Source organism: Macrobrachium nipponense, chromosome 46 (genome assembly GCF_015104395.2).
Source record: "Macrobrachium nipponense isolate FS-2020 chromosome 46, ASM1510439v2, whole genome shotgun sequence".
NCBI classification, from domain to species: Eukaryota; Metazoa; Arthropoda; class Malacostraca; order Decapoda; family Palaemonidae; genus Macrobrachium; species Macrobrachium nipponense.
The window spans coordinates 11,058,502-11,085,001 of NC_061106.1; the positions used below are offsets into that span (position 1 = coordinate 11,058,502).

A 26,500-nucleotide genomic window follows, 5' to 3' on the forward strand; every position below is an offset into this window, starting at 1 on the left:
CCTTTTTCGGGTGTCTTTTTTTTCTACAAATGATTGCACTTTATGAAAAGCAGCTTGAACAACCTTAATTTCTGCCTTTGTCTTAGGGTCGTCGTCCTCCTCCTCACCGCTGCTAGCGAACTCCTCTTGAATGACGTTATGTTTTGCATGGGCCTCCAACTCCCTTCAGGTCATCCGTCGTAAGCTACCTCTTGGTGCTTCCTCGAGAAGGTCATTGATGTCGTCCTCGTCGACGACCAGCCCCATGGACTTGCCGAGTGCAACGATCTCGTCAAGATCTGGTTGCAAAAACAGTTTCAGGATCGTCAACTGTTTTCTGAATCTGCAGCACCAGCTTCGCCCACGTTGAATCCCACGAAATCTCAGGCGGATACGGCATCAGGCCAGAGTTTCCTCCACGAGGAATTCAAGGTTCTGCCTCGAAACCTCCTGCCAAGCTTGGTCAATGAGTCGGATGCATATCACAGCATCGAAATGATCCTTCCAAAATTCACGCAAGGAGAGGTTTTGTGGTATCGGTGATGTCGAAACATCTCTAACAAAAAGATGTTTCGTATACAGCTTCTTAAAGTTCGCTATCACTTGCTGGTCCATGGGCTGGAGGAGAGGGGTGGTGTTAGGCGGAAGATAAAGAACCTTGATGAAGGAATAACTCCACTAGGATATCTTCCTCGAGGCCACGAGGGTGGGTAGGGACATTGTCCAACACCAGCAGGCATTTCAGAGGGAGGCACTTCTCTTCCAAGAATTTCTTCACTGTCGGGCCGAAACACAGATTTACCTACACCCGTGAACAAAAGCCTCGTTACCCAGGCTTTCACATTAGCGATTTCTTTGTCTTTTATCCAGACAAGAAGAAGCCTTTCCACCTTGTCGTGCACGTGGGTCCTCTTGCTGACAAAATAGTGACGCCCTTGGAAGGTGTAGCTGCTTTGATGGCATCCTTCTGCTTAACCCTTAAACGCCGACTGGAGGTATTTTATGTCGACATTTTTTGTCTCTCGGGTGCCGACTGGAGGTATTTTACGTTGACATACAAAAGTTTTTGTTTAAATTCGCGGAAAAATACTTATAGGCCTACCTGCCTAAAACTTTTGAATCACGCGCCTTGGGGGATGCTGGAGTTCACGGATCGAGGTGTTGTTTGTTTAGAAGCGTGACCCAAGTGCGCTTGCACGAATGCTTTCTTCTCGCACCAGTCAGCATCAGCGCCGCGTCGTCCGAGAGCGATCTTTTGTCGCAATCGAGTTTTCCTGAACTTGTGCGAGACTTTGAATATTTGTGGAGGTACAGGACATACATAGAGATGTCTCAACGACGTGTGGACCGCGAAAGGCGCGTTTTACCCGTCGGAAGGGATCGTGTAAGGCGTATCTTGGACTTGGATGCTGGCGAAGGACCAAGCACCCAACATGACCTGGCGCCTCAACGCCATTCTGTGCGATCCCTGTGGATGAAAGTGGTTTTTTAGGATCACAATGTGTGTCTCATGTGCCTTTAGGAAGCATTAGAGTGGTCCTTAGGGGCATCGTAGGAATTTGGGAGGCCTCCAACCAAGGGACATAGAAGAGTATTTATCGGAGCTTGATCAGGAATATGTCGCTAGTCTTCATTTTGATGGCGGATGGTCATCGAGTGATGAGGACATCAGTCCCAATGTCAGTGATGACGAATATATGCCCCCAAATGTCCGTTCGAGGCTCACATCCCGAAAGTGAGCTCGAATTTAGTGGTTTCAGTGCATATGAGGGGGAATCTTAGGATGGGGATATGGGTCTAGTTTTATCGCGGATGACGATACTGAAAGCGAAGGCCTAAGTGAGGGTGATGGGCCAATGGGGGAGGTAGTGTGCGAAATCATGCCTGCTGCGCACGGGCACGTAGAAGGTCAGCTCGTCGCGCCAGCCAAGGTGAAGGCCGGTCATCCTGAGAGCGACGAGGGGTGGACAGAGGACCCCACCCCTCCTAAACATGCACCCACTCACGGCAACACCTGGGCTCACCGTACCTGTACCTCTACTGCTCTGGGGTTCATCCAGCTGTTCCTTACACGGGAATTGCGGATACCTGGTAGAAGAGACGGTGGACTACGCTCGGTACTGCCGTTATGAATTACGCACGACATTGTCGTATAATTGGGCGGGGTTGCAACCCCTCATTAACATGGGCGCATTTTTTTTGGGGCTCCACGCTTATTTTGGTATGATAATGCTGCCCGACAGTCAGGTCAAATATTGGAGGCGGAAACTTTTTTTGTTTTTTTACGTACTCCGCCCAATGTGTCCCGGACATTATGTCCCGTGATAATTCCTCTGCCATTGACAGGTATTTCAACGCCTTCACCCGAAGGGCCATACCCCGGAATAACAGCGATCGCCTCCTCATAATCCGCCCAGTGTTGGAATACATTCGTGAACGGTGTAGAATTCTCGTGGTTCCTGGAAAGATCCTTTCTTTGGATGAGGGGATGATGCCTTACAAAGGACGTCTAAGTATTAAGGTGTATAACCCCAAGAAGCCGAAGAAATATGGAGTGAAATTTTTTTTTATTACCGAGTCCACACAGGATACGTCGTTGGACTTTTCGGTGTATTCTGGGATCTTCTCCATGCTGCGTGACACTGTATTCAGTCTTGTGGAATGTTTCCGTAACCAGGGATATCACCTGTTTATGGATAATTATTATAAACTCGGTATCCCTGGCCCAGGAACTGTATGAAGCAGGTGTGCACGTCAGTGTACCCTTCGGTTGGTGCGTGAGGCCCCGAATTCCCTCAAGAGGTACGCTAGCCATCCGCAACACTTGGCAAGAGGGAGAGACAGAGTGGCGGCGGAAGGGCGCTGTCTTCGTCTTCTGTTGGAAGGGGTCCGACTCGTCCCCATGATTACGACGAGTCATGAACCCATCCAAGAAGAGATCGTACAGCGGAAGAAGACACGTCGACAGGACCGAGTTGTGTTTGAGCAGTTTTCGTGTCGAGCGGCCTACCGTCATTGGGCACTACAATAGGCACATGGGAGGAGTTGATCTCTTTGATCAGCTCATCCAGTATTATCCCTTCGCCAGGAGAACCAGGAGGTGGACACAGAAGCTCCTCAAATACATCTTTTAGTTGGCCCTCCAAAATGCCTACACACTGTACTGTGGGTACCGCGGTGACCATCTTCAGAGGTTGTCCCACATACAGTTTCCTCGAGTAGCCAGGAATGCCCTCATCAACTTCAGTCCAGATGAGTGGCCTTCCATCACTGACCCCCTGCCCCGAGCTGCAGATCTGCCCCTATAGGAAAGGGCAGAAAGGAGGGCCAACTTGAGGTCAGCCTGCTGCCGCCGCCCCTGCTGACGATGCCCCTGCTGACGACGTCCCTGCTGATGATGCCCCTCTTACTGCTGGCCCTGCCATCACCACTTCTCGTCGGGTAGTGGACCCTGTGTGTCGGCTGCAGCCAGGGGATCACACACTGGAGGCCCTAGAAGGGCGCAGGCAGAAACGGTGCCGGGTGTGCCATTTGAATGGCAGAAGGAGAGACACCCGGTTCTTCTGTCGTACCTGCAAAATTGCTCTTTGCAGGATAATGGACTGTGACCGTAAATACCTCAGTACAGTCTTGTATTGGAGTGTGCCTCATAAACCGACAGCGGGAGGGCGCACGGGGCCGCTGGGCCCATCAGCAGTAAGGGCGCGCATCTCCCTCCTCCACCTGTACCTCGTCATGTCGAGAGGAAAAAAATGCAAGACTCTTCAATGGAGGAGGGAGAAAACAAGAATAGAACGAAGAGTCAGGATTACGAGGGAGTATTCTGCATTTATTTTATATTTATTTTTATATTTATTACAAGTTTTTATATATCCTTATCTGTGCATGATAAAATAAATAAGACATCTTTCATTGTATGCAAAAGAAAAGTGTCACCTGGATTCGTTTTATTTATGTATTCGTACCAGAATCGAACAAAAGGTAAAATACAAATACTAATATATATATTATATAATATATTAATAATTATATATATATATATATATTTATAATATTATATAATATTATATAGATATTATACAGTGGTCCCCCCATATTCGCGGGGGGGGGAGGGGAATGCGTACCAGACCCCCCAGCGAATAAAGTAGAAATCCGCGAATGTTTGGAACCCCTATAAAATGCTAAAAACAGCCTATTTTGTTAGTTAAAACTTAAGAAAAACCACTAAAAATTTTCATACTTGGTTTTTTTAATAGTTTTTATCACAAAAAGGAGCATTTTATGATGAAATTGATAACAAAAAACCAGGGAATTTGTGGATATTTCTCATAGAAAAAATACCCGCGAATGCGCGAATTTTTCCGCGAATAATGCAGGGAAACGTTCCCGAGAGAAATCCGCGAATGTGTGAGTCCGCGAATCCGGAGAACGCGAATACGGGGGGGTCCACTGTATATATTTTTTATATATTGGTATTTTTTGGGTAAGCAAATTACATAACAGTCTAGTAATATTCAATAATTTATCTTCACTTTAAAACAAATTGGAAGTCTCTAGAACAATATTTAGATTTATGATGAATTTTTGAAAGAACTTTTTTCTTCCCTCCACGCGCCAATTCTCGGCCGCAAATCTCCGAAATGAGTAAGTCGCATTCTCTTAATATTTGTGCCTTTTCAAATTAGGTGATTTATAGTTTTCATATATGAAAATGTGCGCAATCCATGCAGAATACAACAAAAAATATTTGAGGGTTGTAGCATTTCTCATTTTCAAAATATTTGCATAAAATTACAATAAATAGGAAAAAAACTACGTTTGGTCAACTTTGCCTCGACCGAAATGGTCGAAAAACGCATGTTACATAAAACTCTTACAGTCTAGTAATATTTAATCATTTATCTTCACTTTAAAACAAATTGGAAGTCTCTAGAAACAATATTTAGATTAATGGTGAATTAAAAAAAAACAAAAAAAAAAACTTTTCTTCCTCCGTGTGCTGATTCTCGGCCGCAAATCTCAGAAATGTGTAGGTTGCATTCTCCTAATATTTGTGCCTTTTCATATTAGGCGTATTATAGAGTTTCATATATGAAAATGTGCACAATTCCATGCAGAATAAACAACAAAAATATTTAAGGTTGTAGCATTTCTCATTTTCAAAATATTTGCATATAAATTACGATAAATAGGAAAAAAACTACGTTTGGTCAACTTTGACTCAACCGAATTGGTCGAAAAACGCATTTCTAACATATAAAATCTTACAGTCTAGTAATATTTCAATCATTTATCTTCACTTTAAAACACATTGGAAGTCTCTAGAACATATTTAGGTTTATGGTGAATTTTTGAAAAAAACTATTTTCTTCCCTCCGCGCGCCGATTCTCGGCCACAAATCTCCGAAATGCGTAGGTCGCATTCTCCTAATATTTTGTGCCTTTTCATATTAGGCGTTTTATAGAGTTTCATATAATGAAGTGTGCACAAAAACATGCAGAATACAACTAAAAATATTTGAAGGTTGTAGCATTTCTCATTTTCGAAATATTTGCATATAAATTACGATAAATAGGAAAAAAAAAAACTACGTTTGGTCAACTTTGACTCAACCGAAATGGTCGAAAAACGCATTTGTAACATAAAACTCTTACAGTATAGTAATATTCATCATTTCTCTTCACTTTAAAACAAAATTGGAAGTCTCTAGAACAATATTTAGTTTATGTGAATTTTTTTTTTTTTGAAAAAAAGTATTTTCCTATCCCTCCGCTCACCGATTCTCGGCTGCAAATCTCCGAAATGCGTAGGTCGCATTCTCCTACTATTTGTGCCTTTTCATATTAGGCGTTTTTATAGAGTTTTTTCTATATGAAAATGTGTGCAAAACATGCGGAATACAACAAAGAAATATTTGAAGGTTGTAGCATTTCTCATTTTTAAAATATTAGCATATAAAAAAAATATATAAAACAATTTCGACATTCGGTTCAACTTTACTTGTCCGAAATGGTCGAAAACTGCAATTGCAAGCTAAAACTCTTACAGTATCGTAATATTCTATCATCTTTTATCTTGAAACAAATTCGAAGTCTCTAGCACAATTGTGAATTATGGTGAATTTAAAAAAAAATATTTTTTTACGTCCACGCGTTACGAATTCACATGCATCATTTTGTGATAATATTTTCTCTGTGGTGCTTTTAGCGTTTTACAATGTGTTATATACCAAAATGATCGCAATTTAGTGTACAATTACAACGAAAAAAAGTAACTCGTTACCTTTAACCGTTTTGCGCACAGCGAGATTTGAATACAATTATTTATGAGATTTCGTTTTTGCGCTAGCATATATCACATTATTTATATATGATAATGATAATTTTTTTTATTTCTGATGGTTGCATACTAAACTTCAGCCAATGACAAAAAAGGAGCCAAAATGAACTCTTAATCTTGAAAACTATGCGTGCTGTGATTTTTTGAAGAAAAATATTTTTTCGCTTCCGCGCTCACTCCGAAACCCCCCCAGGGGGGGGGCAGGCACAGGAAGACAATTTTTATTTTACCAAGCTTCGGCGTTTAAGGGTTAAGGATGGTGCCTATTGTTGACGGATTTCGGCCGTATTCCTTGCGATCACACTCAATCGCATACCAGCTTCATACTTCTTGATAATCTCCATCTTCTTTTCCAAAGAGAGCATCCTCTTCTTTCCGTGAATTTCAAGTTTCTTGGGACCCATGACTACGTATACGTATACTGTACGTAATTATGTTATGTAGTACGTATAAGTATGGAGTAAAGTTCTCACACAACACGATAAAGTATACTACGTACAACGAAATCACTAACGAATTTACGTTAATAAACAAAATCGTTGGAACGAACAAATACCACGTTTGTACGATAACGATGCTGGTACTGAGTGGCCGAGGCACGCTGCTACGTAGTAGATGCATGATGGGAGGGATGCTAAGCAATAGGAGAGAAGGATCTCAAGGCGGTGACTAGCATCAGGAACCAATGGGAGAGCAGTAGGATGGTGGCGAGTCTACTCAGTTGGCGGCGCGCGAGTTTCAAAATTGTTATCGGTGGTCTGGGCGAATCTCGGACTTCACAGCAACAACCTTTCGTATCTTGAGCTATTTTCGTATGTAGAGCCGTAACATTTTTTGTATTAGCTTTTGTATCTCGAGTTTTTCGTAAGTTGAGCCTTTCGTATCTCGAGGTACCACTGTAAATGAAACATGCTATCATTATCCCAATAAACAAACCTGGGAGAGATTCAAGTAATCCATCCCATTATAGACCTATATCTTTGACAAGCTGTATGTAAAATACAAGAAAAAATGGTTAATTCACGACTTACATATGTCATAACTAAAAATTCAATTCTGACACCAAAGCAATCAGGATCAATAGCAGGTCGATCAACCCTTGATTGACTAAGCTGTCTTGAAGATCACGTCAAAAAAGGATTTGATCAGAAAAAATTAACAGTGACAATATTTTTTGACATAGAAAAAGCATATGATACAACATGGAGATGCAGTATCATGCAAAAACTTCACTCTGAAGGTATAAGAGGCCATTTACCAAATTATATTACCAATTTTCTATCATATAGAACTTTTCAAATTCAAATAGAAAATTCTTATTCAGATGTTTATGAATTGGAAGAAGGAATCCCCCAAGGCAGTCTTAAGCTCTACTCTATTTGCTTTAGCAATCAATGATATTACAATTAATTAACCATAAGGAATTAAAAACAGCTTGTATGTTGATGATTTTGCCATATACTATTATACAAGTAGCACGCTAAGACATGCCCAAAGAATCCACAATACAGCCATCACAAATATTACCAACGGGGCAAATTCAGTAGGATTCCAATTTTCAATAGATAAAACAAAGGCAATAATTTTCTATTAAGATAGATGGTGGTTAAAACACCAAACAATTAAGCTTTATCTTTATAATACTGAAATTAAATTCTGCACAAATGTTAAATACCTAGGAATGGTGTTTGATCAGCACCTGAACTGGAAAAGACACCTCAAATATATTAAAGCAAAAGACATAAAAACCCTAGCCTTATTGAAACAACTATCACATACCAAATGGAGTACTGGACGTAACACCATGCTAATGTTATACAAAGCAACAATACTATCTATAATAGATTATTGTTGCCCAATATATTCATCTACCTCAGAGGCTACACTAAAAACACTAGATGCATTGCATCATGAAAGAATATGTTTGTGCACGGGAGGATTTCGATCATCCCCTATAAACTCCGTTAGTAGAAGCAGGTATATTACCCCTAAATCATCACCGCAACTTGTTAACTATGTGTAGAGGCCTTTCCCTTCAATTAGGAACGTCTCCCGCTGTTACCTGCTTTCTGAATTATAATCAAAGATTAGAAAACCATAGTGCTAGCTCTTTCCCACAAAGAACCAAATATTTAACAAATTCACATATTAAACCAATTTTCCATCCAGCAATGGAACTCCCACCACCCTAGACTTTGAAACAAGTAAAAGTATGTACTGCTCTATCATATCTTCTAAAAAGAAATAAGGCAAACACAGATGTACCGCCAACATGCGTTGGAGCACACCAGAAGAAAGGGAGAGCAACTTATGATCTATACAGATGGATAAAAAAAAACAACAATGGAGTAGGAGCTTCAGCATTCTCAGAAGATAAGTTAGTTAAGATAAGTCTTCCCCCAGTATCATCAGCTTGCACAGCTATACGAATAGCACTAGACATAATATCTGAGAAAAGAGCTTTCCACCATAATTTTCAGTGACTCGCAAAGTGCTATTGATATTATAAACAAGTACAAGTCTACAAATCACCTTGTACAAGAAATCCAAATAAAAATACATCAACTTATGCAATCAGGACTATTAATAAAAATATGTTGGATTCCAGCACATGTGGGAATTGAAGGAAATGAAAAAGCAGATACAGCTGCCAAATTAGCTTGCACTATTCCATCAACAATGACATGCCCCAGTATCAGGCTGGATAACCTCTATTAAGCCTCTAATATATCAAGACTGGCAAACAGATTGGACAACAGTGCCAACTACAAACAAACTGAGAAATATAAAAAGAAGTTAATTCTTGGATGTCATCATCTCAAAATGAAAGACCTAAAGAAGTCTTATTAACAAGACTACGTATAGGCCATACTAGTTTTTCACACGGTCATTTGATGTCAAATCCACATCCAGACACAATGAAATGTAGTACATGCCAGACACCAATGACTGTCCAATACTTATTAGTTGATTGTCTAATTTGGAACCATCAAAGAAATGTATATTTTCGAAACTCAACATTAAAAGGCATTTTGCTGAAGGCAAAGATTTCATATTTAATAGGATCATGTTCCTGAGTAAAACCGGTTTACTAAATAAGTTTTATTTTTTCCCCAGGATTAATTCCTGAAAACCAGCCCGAGAAGAGTCGTTGTTAGGCTCAGAGGTCTTGATAAACTAATGCTTAATGATAATAATAATAATAATCATAATAATAGAAGGTAGGATAAACGGAAGAATGCTTTATTTTGAAACAAATTTGATGTGCCAGTGTCTGAATTTTTTTTTTTTTGTTTTATACAGGTCTGCTTTGTGAAGGAATTTATCGCCTAAGTGGTGTGAAAAGCAAGGTCCAACAACTTCGCCGGCATTATAATTCAGGAGAACCAGTTCGGCTTGCTGATCAGGAACCTCATGTTGTTGCCTCACTTTTAAAGCAGTATCTCAGGTAATGATGTTGTGATATTTCACTTTTTAAACTGTATGGGCCAAAGTTCTGGGCTGTTTATAATGAGGAAAATCTATTGAAGTCGACTCTCTCTACCCTGCCCTGAAGGAAGTGATAAGATTTCCTTATCAGTGATTGAAAAATTGACTTTCCAAGACTGAAACTGTGCAATCAAGTTATTACAGAGTTATTCACAGTAAATGTATGGAGGATATATCTATCATTGACTTCACTTGTGGCTTAGCCTTAGTTTCTTTAGATTACTCTTATGTAAGATTAGTTTTAAAGGTAGTATACTGAGTCTTTTTCGTCTCATTTAAGGGCTTCAATACTGCAAACCTCTCATTTAACTTTCAAAATAACTCCCGTTGAGCCCACATTCAGAAAGCGTTACTCTTAGACTCCTTGATTCAATGATGTAGCTGGTTAGAAATTGCATTATTCCACCAAAATTTTGTGAGCTTTTGGTGGCCTGCCTTTGATACTGGATGTTGTCAACTTCTGGTTGAACTAATTCCACATCACAGAATAGCAGCTAATCAAATCATTTTTGTCTTTTGTTAAACATAATCAAGTGCTTCTGTCGACCAGTGTGTTCATAGAAAGTGATTGAGATCTTTGCCCTGATTTTCACTGAGTAAACAAATACATATGTATGAGTACATGTTTTTTAAGTAATTTAGAAATATTTCGCATTATAATATATAATGCAGGAATAAAAAAGTGCAGACTAACTACGATCAAATTTCGGATGAAAAAGTGGATTTACCTACAGCACAGTAGTTAAAATGCAGACATTTACAGCATTATGTTTTGTGCAAGCATGTGGGACAATCTCTGCATACACACATACACATACAACCACATATCTACATATTATATATATATATTGAAATTGAAAATAACAATGTCATCCCTTTCCTAGATGTATTAATACATAGAGAATCTTTCCAATGCAAATTCAGTATTTATAGAAAACCCACAAATAATTTAACATATGTACATTTTATTCTGGCCACCATCTTATATTAAAATTCCAATTTTTTCTTCTATGTTCCTACGCGCTTTGCGTATCACAAGTCCACAATAACTTGACCAAGAAATAGAATACATAAAAAAGATAGGAAACGATCTCTGCTACCCACCTCATTTAATTGATTTATGTTATCAAAAAACTCACAAAAAGTTTTATAGTGTTGCTATTAATGAAAAAGAAATGCCTAAAAATGTACTTAGCTTACCTTACTTTCGTGGATTTGAAAACTATAAAATCAATATATTTAAATAATTTAATGTTAATGTAGTGTTCTCTTATAACAATACCATTAAAGATATGCTAATTAAGAATAGTCCCGTAACAAATAACATCATTATTTACAAAATTCCTTTTAAGGATTGCCCATCATTTTACGTTGGTCAAATCAAGTAAAAATTTATGTTTGTACATAATTAGGCAGCATATGTATTCAGTTAGAACAGCCCAGACTTCAAATCACTATTTATCCATCTGAGTGAAAAATCTCATTGTATTAATTGGGGTGATACCTCTGTAATTGCTAGATCTAATGATTCTGTTTCAAGAAATTTACTGGAATCGGCAATTATACAAATCACTAATAAAAACAATCTAAATTTTAGTGTGGGAATGTACCATTTGGACCCATATATTTGTAAGATGTTTATGAAGGACCTTAAAATAAATGAACTACTAATAAATTAGTCCCACATGTATATAGTTATATTTTCTCTCTCTCTCTCTCGCTTCTCTCTCTCTCTCTCTCCAGACCTTCATCAAAAAATTTTTTATTTCTTCCTCAGTTTGGGATGTTCTTGGTGCATATGTTTGAATGATCTTCAGTTTATACTTCTTATTAGTTTGATAATCAATCTAGCAATTCTATCACTAATACTATAAAATTCTTCTATATTATCTGCAAGATTTTTATTGATAAGAAAACCCACTCAATTTTCTTTGTTTATTGCATGCCCTCTGAAGCAAAATATATGACCCTCCTTTAACTCTATAAGATTCCCAAGTTCTTCTAATTTCATGCAATCCTATTAGCTGCTTCTTGTCTCTCACCATTATCCCTACATTATGGGGTCGGTTGCCTGATGCGCCTTCTCCACTTCCTTCTATCAAAGGCATCATCCTCCACAAACCTCTTTTTTCCACATCTTCCTTCACTTTATCTCGCCATCTAATTTTCTATCTCCCTCTCCATCTTCTTCCTCTAACAGGTTCCTCCCAAGCCCTCTTCACCCTCTCCTCATCATCCATCTTCAACACATGCCTATATACCATCTCAATTGTGACTCTTTCATCACTTCTGTAATCTATTCACTAAGCCTACCTGTACTCTTATTCATCATTCCAATCTCTCAAGCAGCAATATTCACATAATACACCTCAGAATTCTCATCTCTGTTCTCTCAAGTTTTACTTCCTCTTTTCTTCTTAGAGCCTGTGTTTCTGCTCCATCCATTAACACTTTTAGTTTGATTGGCATTTTCTTTTCATATACCACTCCAGCTACCTCTCTTCACTTCCCCCATGCAACTTGTATCCTACTGTCAACTTCAGCCTCACATCCTCCCTCTTGGCTTAAAGTAGAGCCTAAGTATTTAAACTTTTCTACCTGTTCTATAATTGAGCCTCTTCTTTCTTGTATTACTAATCTTAGCAAAACTTCTTTTATTCACATTCACCTTCAAGCCACCCCTCGCTACAAACTCCTGCCACTCTCCAACCCTTCTCGGTAGGTCCTCCTCATTTTCAGCAGTAATCACCAGATCATTGGCATACAACTCCTCCCACAGCTCTTCATTCTTGCTCTATTCACTCTTCCGGGTTGGCTTGTTTAATGAAGTAGAGTATTTGCTGTCTGATACCTTTAAGAGAGATTGTGCCACCCTTTTCTCTTATAAAAAGAGGACCTGACGATGTTGCGGAGGTTCTGGCCAGAAAGGATTTAAGGGTAGTGACAAGGCACAATGATGTGTCCTGTGACAACGGAATGATTTTGCATGGAGTCCATCTATTTTGTGGGTCCTCATTTCTTCGCCAAGAAGCTCCAGTCTGGGGATAGTAGTACTTCCCCTGACGGGAGGAAATCTATGTGGTCTGGATTACTTGAGAGAGCTGAAAGTTCAGATATTCTGGCTCCTGAGGCCATAGCCATTAAGAATAAAGTTTTCCTTAGGAGGGTTATGTATGAACATGATTCATTAATAGTGTCTGACGCCAATTTTAGTACATCATTCAAGAACCAAGTGACCTTTTGTGGGCGGACCGTTGGTCTTAGGCATGCGCATGCTCTCGGAATGGAAAAGAAGTATGCATCTGACAAGTTAATATTGAAGCCAACTTGGAAATTTTCTTCAAGGCTGACTTGATTGTTGTAATAGTACTGGCGGCTAGGCCTTTCTCAAATAGAGTTCTAAAGAACGAGATTGCCAGATTTGTGGTCATTTTGTGGGCGGGTCATCCCGATTCATTTAGGAACTTAGCCAATTTTTTAACAACCGAATCGTATTGCCTGAGAGTTGAATCTCTTTTATCTGATTGTTACGGCCTCTGAGAGAGGTCCGCTTCAGGTTCGATATGAAATAAATAAAAAAAAAAATTTCAATACCAACAGTTGAAACTGGGATACGAATATAGAAAGTAACACTAACAACAAAGGTTTATTTACAAGCTTAATAACAAAGGTAAATGCAGAATGGTATCTCCTAATTACATAAAAGGAAAAAGACAGAATCTTACACGGCATGAACATTGGGGGAACAGCGAGGTAATTCAAATGCTTGCTGGTCGGTTTATTGACTCGAAGCGATGACTTCACTAAAGGAGAATGGCGATTGCCGAGTGCAGACGTCTTCTTGACTCCGTATTGCAGAAAATAATGTCTACTCTTGATACTTTGAAAGGCAGGAAACTCCCCAAAACCTCTAGCAGAACGTCTCTGAATCTCGTCGATTGAGGATAACTCGGTCGTCCACACTTGAAGATGACTAGAACCAAATCCAACCAACTCTTGAGTAACTTTTCTTGATCCTTCGTCGGTTCCTTTTTCTCTTATCTCTCTCGGATGATCTCTGTTGCTGCTGATCTCTCACTGATAATCTGATCTGTGGGCTCTTACTGAGGATATCTCTCTGTGACTAACTGTGTCTCTTTTATGATCTCTGCTGCTGCTGCTTCGTCCGTTCGTATTTATACGGCGCTCTGGGGGCGGAGCCTACGGCAAACGTCACAGGCTCCCGAGATTACTAGAACTTCTTAGAAGACTCTCGACGGAATATTGCATCATATTTCGCTGCGTTTCTTCTGACACTTAGGCACGTGTTGCGCTCCACAACACACCCGACAATTCCAGAACAACCGCGAAAGCCTCCTTATTGCAGAACTTCTCGTAAATGCGTTTTCCTTTCCTTTATCTTTCTTTGCTATGAAGCAATTTACAATTACCATCACCGCCCCCCAAAAGAGGAAAAAAATGAAATCAACTGATTTTATTTTTTTTTTTTTTAAAAAAGAGAAACCAAGAATTAACAGCGGGGAAACAATTCTGCATAAATCTTTCATACTTTTTCATTCACTCAACCACTCGTGCCAAAACAGAAAACGGTCATTATGGCTACTCATTCTGAAAACTCTACAGAAGGCTATCTGCTTTACATTATCCCTCTCTCTTACTTTTTCCGTTTTCTGAACTCTGATTAAAACTTATAAATACTAAAACACCTTTTGTGTTTTTCTCAAAACTAATCTCTCAGTAACACTGTTACCGGGTGGAGGCCACGGCACGGGGCGTTCTTTATAATTCTGAAGCAAATTTACATTCATTGCCTTTGCTCTACTCTTACCCACATTAATTCTATAATGCTGAAAAAGGACCTTCGAACTTATAAGGTAAAGCAGAACCTTCATTTTGGACTAGTACTAAAACTTTCTCTCTTACACACAAACTTCTCTCTTTTGCTCTAAGATCATGTTTTCCTTCAGTTCCCCTTGACTTCCGTTCGGGCTTCCGTTCTCCTCCGCTAGTTGCCAACCATCTCTTAAATTGTTTTTATAATACTCAAGATTAGTTATGCAATCATCTCTACCCTTACTTCTAGGCAAAGGTCCGACCATATTGATAAATACATTCTCAAAAGACTCGCCTACTGAAGGAATATACAACGGAACTCTGGTAATAACTTGATTCGTTTGCCTGGCAATTTGATATTTCAGGACAGCTTAAAAGCATACCTCTTCACGTCACTTCTCATTTTAGGCCAAAAGTACGCCCTACTTAATACGTACACTTGAAAGTTTTATTTACTCCAAATGTCTAGCTCATCGTATGCTAACTTCAAAACTAGTTCACGAAGCTTCCTAGGAAACTACTAATTGTTCTGTGACTTCCCCTTTACTACCTGACTTCGGTCGAACATAACGACACAAAAACTTCGTCCCTTTAAACAAAAATGTTTCCTTACACACATCATCGAGATCATCATCCAGCTCACATCCAAAAATTCGGGTTAGTGTCTCATCCTCTCTCTGCAACTTGACTAGCTCATCCTTATCCAAAACGTTAGAGCCTAATTCATCACCGTAACTAGTACTAGATACCGGTATATTTACTACGTTACTTTCGACAGCTACACCTTCCGTTTGGCTATCACTGTCAACGATAGAGTTAGGTCTCTCAGCCACACTCATGCCAAGATCAACCTCGCTACCTCTATCACACTCGTTCGAATCCACGAACTTACTCACGTTCGAATCCACGAACTCACACTCATTCGAATCCACGAACTTACGTTCGAATCCACGAACAAATTATGACCGCGTAGTCTACGTCTGTATCTAAACCCGACCTAGTTACTACCATTTCAGGCACTGGAATATTCCTCACAAGCAGGATTCACATTCTTGGATAAAGCTAAGTCATTATAACACCTTCGACGGGCAAACTGTCCACAACTGCAAGTTTCACTTCTCCTGGCACTAACTGACTTTCTAAATTCAACTTCAACAAGGACAAAGAACACAAGTGTTTAGGAAATCCACCTAACACTGACTTTCTCTTCCATATTGATTTCTGCCCTGTTTGGCACACTCTCTTTCCTAATCAGTGAGACAGCAGCTCCTGTGTCTCGAAGCAAGACTACTTCTCTCGAATCTACTCCTCCAAGAGAGGAAACTACGCCTTCTGACAGAAATTCACCAAAAATTTTCCTAGTTTCTCTCATTACATCATTCCTACTTGACGAAAGGTTAACTAGAGATACTGGTTTCTTGCCGTCCTTTCTTTCTACTGCACAATTCCTTGCTAAATGCCCTTTCCCATTACATCGAAAACAAGTTAATTCTGAGCCACTAGATGCCATTTTACTCCTACAAACCTTAGATGTATGCCCAGTTTTCCACACATATAACTGGAATAATCACTTTTACTCGCATTGCTATTACTAGGAACTGAACCTTTACGCTTTGTACTCTACCAGACGAAGGATCATTCGTTTCTTACTAACACTCAAATTATGAGTTAGACTATATTCGTCAGCTAGCCTAGTTGCTCCTGCAAAAGATACTTCTTGCCTATCCTCTATATAAAGTTTAATCTCAGGGGATACGTTATCTTTGAAGTTTTCTAACAACACTAAGTTCTTCAAACTATCAAAATCATCAACTTTAGCAGAAGTTAACCAATCAAAAAACAGCTTTCTAACTTCTACCCGTATTCTACATACGTAATATTTTCATCCTTTCTCAAATTTCTAAATTTCTTACGGTATGCTCCGGTACTAGCCTTTACGCGAGTTAAGAACAGTTTCTTTTCACGATATGGTGAAATATCACATCCCTCCTTAGACATTGCAACTATACACAGTAAGCGCCTTAACACTCAAGACTGACTGCAAATATAAAGTCCACGTTTCTTTAGGAGAACCTGCTTGTTCCATTAACTTCTCAAAACACATGAAATATGTCATAACATCCTCCTCATCTTGGTACTAATTTTAGCACTGCACTCATACCTAAGAACTATCAGCTTCGTTTTCATTCTCTCCTGACCGACTGTTACGAGTACTTTCCCTTAACCGAGCAATTTCCAACTCATGCATACGTTCTTTCTCTCGTCTCCTCCTGCTCATGCATACGCTCTTTCTCTCTCTCCTCCTGATCATGCATACGTACCTTTTCTCTTTCTTCCTGCCTGCACTTACCAACATTTCTCTCTCTTGCTGCATTTTCATTGCTTCTCTCGCTTGCTGCACTTCCCTCTCAACTGCTCTTTCCTCTCTCTTAGCCGCTCTTTCATCTATCTCTTACTTTTCTCTTTCTTTCTTCTCAACATATTCACGGAGATCATTCCCTCTAGACCCAGAGGCCCCCTGGCCAAAACGGTCTTTCATAACTTTGGATGATCGGAATGCTGGGGGGAGAGGAAAATGTTCTTTGCTGATGTAGAGTCCTGTTCAGTGCAGGATTGTCATCAGTTTATCATTTTCATTTCATTTCTTATTTTTCCATCTTGCCATATTTTAATTTCAGCGCTGAATGATCTTATAGGTCCCAGTGCTTGGGCTATGCCCTAAATTCCATAATCCATCCATCTTCTAGACCCAGAAGCTTGCCTGACTCAGTAAACTCTTTCACTATCTCACTCATTCTGGTTCTTTCTATATTTTCCCTGTTTCAATCTGTTAAAGTGTTGATAGCCTAAGCAAGGTCGCCACAATCTTATGGCCAGTGAGAGAGGTCCACTTCAGGTTCGATATGAAATAAATAAAAAAAAAATTATTTCAACACCAACAGTTGAAACTGGGGATACGAATATAGAAAGAAACACTTAACACAAAAAAGGTTTATTTACAATCTTACTAACAAGGGTAAATGCAGAATGGTATCTCCTAATTACATAAAAAGACAGAATCTTACACTGCATGAACTGGGGGAACAGCGAGGTAATTCAAATACTTGCTGGTCGGTTTAGTGACTCGAAGCGATGACTTCACAAAAGGAGAATGGTGATTGCAGATTGCAGACTTCTTCTTGACTCCGTATTGCAGAAAATAATGTCTACTCTTGATACTTGAAAGGCAGGAACTCCCCAAAACGTCTCGCAGAACGTCTCTGAAATCTGCTCAACGTCAAGATAACTCGGTCGTCCACTCCTGAAGATGACTAGACCAAAATCCAACCAACTCTCGAGCAACTTTTCTTGATCCTTCGTCGGTTCCTTTTTCTCTTATCTCTCTCGGATGATCTCTGTTGCTGCTGATCTCTCACTGATAATCTGATCTGTGGCTCTTACTGAGGATATCTCTCTGTGACTAACTGGTGTCTCTCTTTTACGATCTCTGCTGCTGCTGCTTCGTCCGTCGTATTTATACGGCGCTCTGGGGGCGGAGCCTACGGCGAACGTCACAGGCTCCCGAGATTACTAGAACTTCTTAGAAGACTCTCAACGGAATATTGCATCATATTTCGCTGCGTTCTCCCGACACTTAGGCACGTGTTGCGTCTTCCACAACACGCCCCCGACGATTCCAGAACAACCGCGAGAACAGGCGCCTCCAACACGGGCGCGAAAGCCTCCGTATTGCAGAACTTCTCGTAAATGCATTTTCCTTTCCTTTATCTTTCTTTGCTATGAAGCAATTGCCATCACACTGATTCTATAAATACAATGTTACATGGATCAATACTCGCGTCTTTTTGGGCTGCAAACTTTATGAAGTCCATAAAGTTAGGGCTTTCAGAATTCTTGAGGAAGCTGACACAGTTTGAGTTTGTACTATCTGTGTCAATTCTGGGCGAGGGATCCGTTTGGGCTGGAGCTTCAGCTCTAGGAGGAGTGGAAACCAGTTGCTTTTCGGCCAATTGGGAGCCACTAATGCTACTTGTCCTGTGAAGGATCGTAAGCTGTGCAAGACTTTCATCAGAAGATTCACTGGAGGGAACAGATAAATCTTCTGCCACTTGTTCCAATTTATTGACATCGCATCTGTGGCATAAGCTAGAGGGTCCAGGTTGGGAGCTACATAGAATGGTAGCTTGTGGTTGGATTCTGAGCGAATAAGTCCACTTGAAGGCCCGGAACTTTATTGTAAATCCATTGGAATGAATTCTTGTCCAGGGACCACTCTGACTCTAGTGGAGTAGTCCTGGAAAGAGCATCTGCGATGACATTCCTGACTCCTGCCAGATGGGTTGCTGACAGGTGCCAATGATTCTTTGCTGCCAAATCGAATATTGCAATCAGTACATGATTCAATTTATGTGATTCAATTTGCTTGCCCTGGAACCTCCTCTGTTTATGCAATGTACCACTACTAGGCTGTCTGAGGCTATCCTCACATGGCTGTTCCTGGCCGGAGTTAGTCCGCTTTAAGGTAGGAGGACTGCCATAGCTTCTAGCACATTGATATGGAACTGGCGGAACGTACTTGACCATATCCCTTGAACCTTCTTGTGCTGAGAGTATCCCCCCCAGCCACTCAGTGACGCATCTGTATAAATTGTCAAAACAAAGACGCGGAGGGAATTGCAGTGGTACTGCCTTGGTTAGGTTCTTGTGCTTCGTCCAAGGGCGAAGCCTCTTTGCTAGTATGGGTGGAATTGCTGAAATTTTGTCCCTGAGATTGTTGTTGGCTCTCTTCATCCAGACTCGATTGATATCTTTCAATCTGGCTTTTAGTAGGACGTCTGTTATTGATGCAAATTGTAGTGAACCGAGGATTCTCTCTTGGGTACGGCGAGAGGCCTTTTTGTTCCTGAGAAACTGTCTTGTAGCCGCTGCTATCTCTTTGGCCTTCCTGGTTGGAAGGGATAGCTCGTGTTTTTCTAGGTCCCATTGGATTCCCAACCATTGAAAGTGGGAAGCCGGTTCCAGCCGAGATTTCTCCTTGTTTATTTGAAAACCCAAAGACTCCAAGAGCTCTATTACTTTGGCTGTCGACCTCGGCATTCCTCGATGCTGGCTTCCCAAATGAGCCATTCGTCTAGGTAGGCTACTAACATTATTCCCCTGGTTCTCATTTCTTGGACTATCGTTTCTCCTAGCTTGGTGAATATTCTGGGCACAATGTTGAGCCCGAACGGCATGACTCTGAATGAGTAAGCTTTGTTCCCTAGTCTGAAGCCTAGGTATGGAGAGAAGTTCCTTGCTATCGGAACATGATAGTAAACGTCTGTAAGATCTATAGAGGTGGTGACGGCCCCACGGGGAAGTAAGGTCCGCACCTGTGAGACCGTCAGCATATGGAACTTGTCGCAAAGAATGTATGAATTGAGCCTTGACAAGTCCAGAATCACTCTTCTTTTGTCTGAGTCCTTCTTTGGAACTGTGAACAGACGTCCTTGAAATTTTAGTCTCCTTACTATCTTTATGGCCTTCTTTTGTAGGAGATCCTTGGTATATTCTACCAGATCCGCTGTTGGGGACTGAAAGAAGTTTATTGGTGGTGGAGGCCCTTCCTTCCATTTCCACCCCAGGCCCTTGGAGATTATACTGTGTGCCCATGGACTGAAGGTCCAATGGTTTCGAAAGAGATAATCTCCCTCCTACCTGCGGGCTCTCACTGGTTGGTCTGCAGGTCTGTACCCTCCTCCGAATCCTCTACCCCTTGATCCGCTTCGTAGTTTGGAGTGGCCTCTGGCTCTACTGCTACCGGCATGCCTATTGTAGCCATGAAAGGATTCCCTGGCTTCATAGGCGGGGTTAAAGGCTGGGGAGGTCATGACGGCTCTGGAGGTTGAGGGTTGCTGGGCCGGCGGAGTCTGAAGCAGAACAAACTGCTGCTGTTGGGCTGGGCCTTTCGATGTTGAGGGTTTTCCAATTTGGGGTATTGGGACTGCCTGAACTACTGTCCTGAGGCGGAGAGGACTTATAGGGCATGTACCTCTTGGCCTCTTCTTTGCCCTAGCTTGTTGTCCGGGTTCTTCAAACTTCCGTTTGAAGGGAAGTCCCCACCGGACTCGGAGGGGCTCTGGTTGGCTCTAGATGCCTCCTCAAGACATTGTTCACTTCTTCTGCGGAAAAAGGTTTTCCCCCCAGATTGATGCTTTTATCAACCTGTTGGGTTCATGCCTGATGGAAGCCTCTGCCAGGACATATTTCCTGCAAGCTCGTCTTGCCATGCCAAAGTCATACAGGTCTGACTGTTAGGTCTGTAATAGACTCTTTGTCAAGACCTGGAACAGCTGTTCATCCTTATAAGTTGTGGCTACCAATTCCATTGAGGTAACGGAGTTGGCAGACCTTGCCAGTCTTGTCCTAGCCTCAGACTCTGTTTTCAACAGATTCTCCGGAAGCTTGGGTGGCTTGTCGGAGAATAATGTTGAGGCACAGTCCGCATCCAGTTTACCTACAGTAAATGTGGCCGGAGCTTCGTGCCAGAATTCTCTGCTGGCAGGGAGGAGAAGGGAGGTAGCCTCCGTCTCCTTTAAAGCTGGGAGAGGTTTATCCTCCGTTATGGCATGGAGAGTTAACTCCGTCACTTTGTCGGTGCAGGGTAACGGGACTCGATCTGGTGTCACAAACATGGTGTAAGAGCACTTGTGAGGCGTTAACCTGGTGTTAACGCACTCCCATTCGGCCATGGTGCGTGTCCAGACAGCTTGGGCTTATTCCTTCAGAAAGATGACAGTTTCTTTTGGGACCTTGTCCACTCTAACTAGCACGTGTTCTGCTAGTCTGGCCAACCCGAGGAAGGGGAACTGGAGACCTTTCGCGTGGAACTCGAAGTCCTCCAGTGGTTGGGTCCCGCACCCTTCAATAGTTAATTTCCCATCTACATATGGGGCATGCATAGCAAGTCGCCATGGGTTATTCTTGTGGAAGGGTGGTAGTTTGGAAGCATCCGGCACTCCCATAGCAAGCGCCGGAGATCCAGAGTGGAGAAAACCGGACATCATGTCTTGCAGCGGTTTGATCTGCTCAGCCACTATCTCTGAAACGGACTGGCCGGAGACCTCAGGTCCGAAGGTGCGTTGCACCGACTCAAACCTCTCGTCTACTGCCTTCTAACCTTCGTCAATAGAAGGCGAGCGAGTAGTTCGTGGTCTACGCCGGACTCCGTTGCCTTGGGTTTGGCGGACTTCGATCTCGATCCCTTTGAAGAGAGAGAACCCTTGGCAGCAGGTGACTTGTCATATGAGGTCGACAGCCTTGGGGCCGGGGATGACTCAGTCGCCGCTGACGGAGTCGGCTTTGATCCCTTGGGCAGGGATTTCGGTCTAACAGTCTTCTCCTTGGGACGAACCGACTGTGAGCTGTCCCAGGCGGGGGTGGACTTAAAGAACCCCCGGAAAGAAGAGGTAGAAGAAGGAGTAGGGCTAAGGAGACTACCTGCCTCACTTACCTCGCCACTTACATGCTCTCCCAGGGCCATCGGCTCAGTTTGGATGTTGATGGCAGCCACATCCGCCATCAATTCCTCCTGGTCGTCGGGAAGGGGGGCCGTCTCCGCTTGGATGGCGGCGATGATGGGGGCCGCCACACTTGGCTGGACAGACGCCGAAGGTGATCCTTTGAACAAAAGAGTTCCCAGGGAGGCGTCCAAAATGTAGCGATGCCCCAACGGTGCATTGCGACTGTACCCGGAGACCCACCTCTTCAGGTCCGCCCTGGCTGTCTGGCGGGCGTCCTTACTCGACTGTCGGGGAGGAAGGGGAATTAATCTTCCGACATAGGGAACCAGGTTGATTGAACAATATTGATATATTTGTTACAATTTTTATCATGAAGAAAAGGGAGGGGGGTTTTCAAGACGCTTACCTGATCATTCAGAAGGAGCATCACCATTTCGTAGTAGATGATGCAGGCCTCTGGGTGCCAAACCATGTACGGCAGCAGTCCCTCCTCTGCTACAAAGGGGACGGAGCAGTTTGCGTGGGAACGACACACTTCGTGCCCCACGGTCTCAGCAAGGGAGGCGGAACACCCCAGCGACTGACAGTGCACCTTCTGTAATGGGAATTATTAATGAGTATCATCCCAAGGAGTGCCGGAGCTACTCCAGCGGTGGTATGGAACTTAAACTAGATAAAGTTCAAGAATTACTCATTAAAAAATAACATATAAATTCACTGAATAAATTCTTATATATCCTAAATTACTGAATAAATTCTTATATATAAAGGTTAAGTGCTTGGTCTCTGACCCGCTCCTGGATTTTATGTAGGCCTGGCACTTGGGATCCAATATCCGGCAGACTATGAGGAGGACAGGCCTCAACTCTGTAGGTCCGGCCAGACCGGAGGGCTACATATGAACGTAGGCAGCTACATTATATCTCCAAGAATGAGGACCGAGCTATAGCAGATTTAATGCAAAACTCCGGTGGCGGATGTGAGGGCGAGTCACTCTCCGTCGGCACCGCAAGGGTCCGGAGCTGTTCACTGTAAGATCCCTCAAGACTTAGCTCCCCTGAAGTCTCATTTATCCCTGTTCCCTAGCCACTGGCTGTGTAATAGGCGGAGGTGGCGGGGTCAGGGGAAGGTAATTCCATAACTGACGTTGCCTATCTCTACTGAGGAAGGGATAGGAGCAAGGCTCTTACCCCAATTCCACGTTGGAGGAGCCGGAGAAGAGACAACGGGGCGGTGGAGCCAAATATGTACTCCCTGAAGCTATGCCCATCATCTGGCAGGGGCCGGAGGACTATAGCACAGAGTCATATATCCCTCACCCCCTCATACCCGTCCCTCCCTCCCTCCACTAAGAGTACCAGTACCGCAAGTTATAACGGTTCGGCTGGGCCGAACCTAGTATGGGGGGGGGGGGGGGGGGTTTTGGGGGGATCGGTCGAGAACGTCTGGCTCCCGTCCGATGAGAGGTGGCCACCTATTAGCGGTTGTGTAGCTACCACTGTAGGGGTGGTAGTACGACTGGGTCCATGGACCGTCGTGGTTGGTACTGCAACCGGTTGGGGTGGCCACCCATTAACGGTTGTGTAGGCTACCACTGTAGGGGTGGTAGTGCAACTGGGCCTGTGGCCCATCGTGGTTGGGGCGGCCACTCATTAGCGGTCGTGTAGGCTACCACTGTAGGGGTGGTAGTGTGACTGGGCCCATGGCTTGTCGTGGTTGATCGAGAGGTATAGCCTACGACTAAGGATTAAACCGAAGGAGGCTAGGCCAAGACGAATATTATTAACCAGACCTTTTACAGTAAAGTAATACAGTACGTATAGCATAATGAAGATAATGGATATACATCCAGATTTATAATGAGGTATTATGGAAGAGTTGCAAGTGGTCCTTATATACCTATATATATTGGGAAATTAACCGATATGGATTTAACTGACTAACTGAGTTCTCTAGCGACGTGGAACGTCAGGTAAATCTTCCTCTAGCTACCATTATGCGGATAGTACTCTCAACTAAAACTACCAAAATCGAATTTATACGATTCAGACTGGCCAGGAGGATAAATTCCACTCAGTTAAGGACAGTTAGCCTACCATTATTAACCCTAAACGCCGAAGCGGTAAAAAAAAAAATGTCTCCCGTGTGCCGGAGGTGTTTCGGAGTGAGCACGGAAGCGGAAAAAACATATTTTTTCAAAAATCACAGCACGCTTAGTTTTCAAGATTAAGAGTTCATTTTTGGCTCCTTTTTTTGTCATTGGCTGAAGTTTAGTATGCAACCATCAAAAATGAAAAAAATTATCATTATCATATATAAATAATGCGATATAAGATAGCGCAAAAACAAAATTTCATATATAATTGTATTCAAATCGCGCTGTGCGCAAAACGGTTAAAGGTAACAAGTTACTTTTTTTTCTTTTTTCGTGTAATGTACACTAAATTGTGATCATTTTGGTATATAACACATTGTAAACGATAAAGCAACACAGAGAAAATATTATCACAAAATAATGCATGAAATCGTAACGTGCGGACGTAAACAAATATTTTTTCAAAAATTTCCCATAAATCTAAATATTGTCCTAGAGACTTCCAATTTCTTTCAAAGTGAAGACAAATGATTGAATATTACTATACTGTAAGAGTATTAGCTTACAAATGTGGTTTTCGACCATATCTGACGAGTTAAAGTTGACCGAATGTTGATTTTTTTTTATATATATATTTTTTTATATGCAGTTATTTCGGAAATAAGAAAAGATACAACCTTCAAATATTTTTCGTTTTATTCTACATGAAATTGCGCGCATTTTCATATGTAACACTCTATGAAATGCCTAATATGAAACGGAGCAAATATTCCGAGAATGGGACGTACGCAATTCGGAGATTTGTGGCAGAGAATCCGCGTGCGGAGGAAGGAAAGTTTTTTTTTTTTAAATTCACCATAAATCTAAATATTGAGCTAGAGACTTCAAATTTGTTTCAAGATGAAGATAAATGACTGAATATTACTAGACTGTAAGAGTTTTAGCTTACAATTGCGTTTTTCGACCATTTCGGTAGAGTCAAAGTTGACCGAACGTGGTTTTTTTTCTATTTATCGTGATTTATATGCAAATATTTCAAAAATGAGAAAAGCTACAACCTTCAATTATTTTTTGTTGTATTCTACATAAAATTTCCGCACATTTTCATATATAAACTTATGTAACGGCTAATTTAAAATGGTGCAAACATTACCACAATCGCACGTATGATTTTTTCGGAAGAGTTACCACGCGGAGTAAAGAAAATGTTATTATTTTCATAAATTCACCATAAATCGAAATATTGTGCTAGAGACTTCCAATTTGTTGCAAAATGAAGGTAAATGCTTGAATATTACTAGAATATAAGCGTTTTAGCTTACAATTGCGTTTTTCGACCATTTCGGTAGAGTCAAAGTTGACCGAAGGTTGAAAATTTGTCACTTATCATTTTTTATATGAAAATATTTCAAAATTGATAAAAGCTACAACCATGGGTTTGTTTTTAGTTGTATTGTGCATGAAATTGCGCACATTTCCATATATAAAACTTTATGTAACGGCTAATTTTAAAATGGTGCAAACATTACCACAATCGCATGTATGATTTTTTTCGGAAGAGTTACCGCGCGGACGTAAGGAAATTTTTTTAATAAATTCACCATAAATCGAAATATTGTGCTAGAGACTTCCAATTAGTTGCAAAATTAAGGTAAACGATTGAATATTACTAAAATATAAGAGTTTTAGCTTACAATTGCGTTTTTTGACCGAAGGTTGAAATTTTGGCAATTATCGTTATTTATATGAAAATATCTCAAAACTGATAAAAGCTACAATCATGAGTATATTTCTGTTGTATTCTTCATAAAAATGCGCACATTTTCATATATAATACTCCATGTAAACGGCTAATTTAAAATGGTACAAAAATTATGTCAAAGTGACGAAATAATTTCTGAGATGTGTCACAGATACTTTTTAGTGCGGCAAGAAAGAAATTCACGCTTGCGCACCTGCGTAACGATTGTAAACAAAACAACACCTTGATCCATGAACTCCCAGCATCCGCCAAGGCGCGTGATTCAAAAGTTTTCGGCTGTTAGGCCTATAAGTATTTTTTCCGCGTTTAATTTAAAAAAAAAAAATTTTGAGTCGACGTATGGTACGTCCATTCGGCATACGGGAGACATTTTGACTCGACGTTTAATACGTCCATTCGGCGTTTAAGGGTTAATATAGTTGGGCTGAACTGATGGGTGGCAACTCTCCCACCTCTTCAGTGAATAATGAATAGGTATACATATTTGCATATATTTTATT

At 41.3% G+C, this 26,500-nt stretch overlaps 1 pseudogene; it reads left to right on the top strand.

The window, feature by feature from the left end:
- The window catches only part of LOC135214635 (uncharacterized), an 81,823-nt pseudogene that overhangs the window by 17,934 nt on the left and 37,389 nt on the right, over positions 1 to 26,500 (top strand).